This window comes from Triticum dicoccoides, chromosome 7A (genome assembly GCF_002162155.2).
Source record: "Triticum dicoccoides isolate Atlit2015 ecotype Zavitan chromosome 7A, WEW_v2.0, whole genome shotgun sequence".
NCBI lineage: Eukaryota > Viridiplantae > Streptophyta > Magnoliopsida > Poales > Poaceae > Triticum > Triticum dicoccoides.
In genome coordinates this window covers 514,997,564-515,000,708 of record NC_041392.1, presented here as the reverse complement: position 1 = coordinate 515,000,708, position 3,145 = coordinate 514,997,564, and positions in this window count along the sequence as shown.

Below are 3,145 nucleotides of genomic sequence, written 5' to 3'. Positions count from 1 at the left end.
ATGCAGAAAAGATGCTTATGCTTATGTTAGAAAAATCTTAGTATTATTGGTGCATGGTCATAAATAGCTTAATATATTCTTCAAAAGCGGAGTCTAGTTAAAGGACTTATTCATTACATTCAGGCACCGCAAGGACCGAGTGTCGAAGAAGAATATGCGAACTTCAGAAGAAACGAAAGTTTTTGTGTCAGTGATGTCCAGCTTACCAAAGACAACAGGATATGAAAACAATTCATATGTGTTGGGTGCAACTGACCAACAGGTAACATGTAGTTTTCTGAAGCTTTCAAAAAAAAAGTTGTGCAAAAAAACCCTTCCCTCCCGTGATCCCCCCCGCGCCGCCACCCGCGAGGCGGACGGGCCGGGCGCCCAGATCCCCCCGCCGTCAGCCTCCCATCCTCCTCCCTCGCCGCCGCCAGGGGGCGCGGCCGGGCAAAGCCCGACCGGCGCCGGTGGCGGCGGGGCGTGTTCTACCTCCTCCGCGCGATGGGGCGGCGCGGGCTCCTCCTCCTTCGAGTGCAGGCGCGGGGCACCGCGGCGTGGCGGCGCGCGGCCCCCTAGCGGTGTGTGGCGCTGCGTGGCTGGCTGCGCGGTGGTGTGCACCTCGCCGCGGCAGGCGGCGTGGGCGGCGGCTGGGGTCCGGCTTCGGGCTGCTGGCGGCTGCATTGGGCCCTCTCTGTCACGGGCGTGCGGCGGTGGTGCGGTTTGGCCAGTGGCGGTCCGGCGACCTGGTGGTGGTGGCCGGCGGTGCGCGTGGTGGTGGTGCTTCCACTTGGCGGCTCTCTGTGCGGGGAGGCAGGGGAGCGGCTTGGTCAGGGGCGGTGGCGCCGACTGCGTGCCGGCTGCAGCACGAAGGCGGGAACTTTACAGGCCTCGAAGATCCCGGCCGGGCCTATGCGGCCACGGGCCTGGTATGTTCCTGCTATTGCGTCCGATCAGCTACCGTCGTTGACGGTGGAGGTGGGGCCCTCCCGCGTGCCGACGGTGCTGCTGCCCTAATCCCGGCTCCTCTTCTTCGTTGTGCAGACCATGCTTCACGGTGTCATGGTGAGACGGCGTGGGAAGCTTCGTGACCAGGTTGGCGCAGGGTGAGGGTCTGTTTGGTGGCGAGCTCTGGAGTGCCTGAGGTGGAGGTTGGGATCAGGAGAAATCCCTGTTGGCTTGGCCGATACCGACGCGGTGGCGCTTGTGGGTGCCGCCGGACCTTCCTGGAGGGCGTCGGGGCTACCCTTCCTCTCTCCTTGCCGCGTACCAGGGGAAACCCTTGGCAACAGCGCCGTCATCGCCGCGTCCCTTCTTAGAGGTGTTGATTGGTACCGGTGCTTCGGAGGCTCGGAGCTTGGTGGGCATTGGTGGGTGCAGTGGCCACGAGGCTTCTCCGGTTTTTTGTCGATCCGCTGTTGTCGGCATTTGTTTCTCTTGTGTTTTCTCTTTCTTTTCTTTTGGGCGTGACTGCGCTGTTTCCGCCCCAGCACCTATCATTGGATGTCTCGGTTGGTTGCTTTGTATACAAAGCGGGGGGAAACCCTTTTTTGATAAAAACATGTAGTTTTCTCTGATCATGGTCCAATATACGAGAGCTTTAATATGAATGCACTGGATCAGCGGGAAGCATATCTAGCGAACTTACCAACTGATCATAGTTGAGACACTCATGCTATATATAACAGTGAAACAGTCCGACAATCCAATGTGCATCTACTTGTAGTTTCCTTTAATCTAGTGCTTCGATTGGTGTCTGTAATTCAAACCACACCTCATCCACAAATGAAAACCAATTGCATAGGAGTATGGACACGAATTGATCTAGCTTTAATCCTGATGTATCCTATTCTTAGCATCTTCGACACATTTGAATCCTTCTCCCATGTACCATCTTTGATTCCATCTATTTTTGCCAAGTTCTAGCACGATCGCGAGCAAGCGTTTTCAATCTTAAGATGTCAGAACACAAACAATGTGCTCACACATATAGATACTGCTCTAGTATATGTGGTTGTTGGGGGCACTTATACAACACTAATTTCTCAGAGATACTTCATGTTAGATCAGGGCGACTGGGCAAGCATCAAGCTAGCATTTTCAATCATAAGATATCAGAACACAAACAACGTGCTCACATATATATATACTCTAGCATATGTGGTTGTTGGGGGCACCTATCCAACACTAATTTCTCGAGATACTGCGTATCAGAACAGATGGACATTGCAGACATGAGATCAGTGTGGGAGTACTATGTGTGTGTACGAAGTTAAGATTGTATGCCGGAGCGATGAAGATCGAATGCACATATCAGTCGGCCTGGTCAATTAATATAAACTATACGCAAAGATGAGAGATGATGGGCTTCCTGACACATACGTGAGGCTCCTTGGAGCATGCGAGTGCTCTTCATACAGTTTCCTGGTAACCATAATCATGACTTGAATTGGATCGGTGGCTAATTGCAATCATACCTCATTCTGCTAATGATAGGATATGTCTCGTTACAAATGTTAGTTGAAAATGTGCGACGGTTTTCTATGCTGGTTCACAACATGACAACAATTCAAATTATAGTTTTGCTCCAGTTCAAAAACTAAATGCGAAGCGAACGCGCTACTATTTTTTAGAGTTATGATGTACTCCCTCCGTAAAGAAATATAAGAGCGTTTAGATCACTACTTTAGCAACTAAAAATGTAGGAGGAACTAATTGAGTAAGATAATATCCAATCTGTCACCATGATTCTACAACATTTTTTGGGTAGAACCGTAATTATGATGGAAAATCAACTCCAGTTGCTAGCAGCATCGGTATCTAGCTGCCCAAATCAAATGTCTTTTGTGTTTTGAGTCGTATGGGCTTCAGACCAATATATAAAGCTCACCTTAGTCTGCTTGCTTCCACAAGTTTGACTACTTCTTTGACTTACAAAAGACTTCCCCGACCTCGCCATGGGTGACAGCAGTGGTGCCGTGAAGATGCATCGTGTCAGTACTCACAAGAATTGTTGCATACTCTATTTTTTGTGAAAAGGCTCGTTATATATTTCGTGTTAACATTTGGAGGCAGCTCTGGATTTCTCGCCAATCTCGCAGCTTCCCAACCAACCGCAGAATATAGATGAAGACAAAAAAGTTTGCAAAAAAAACAACGCAAG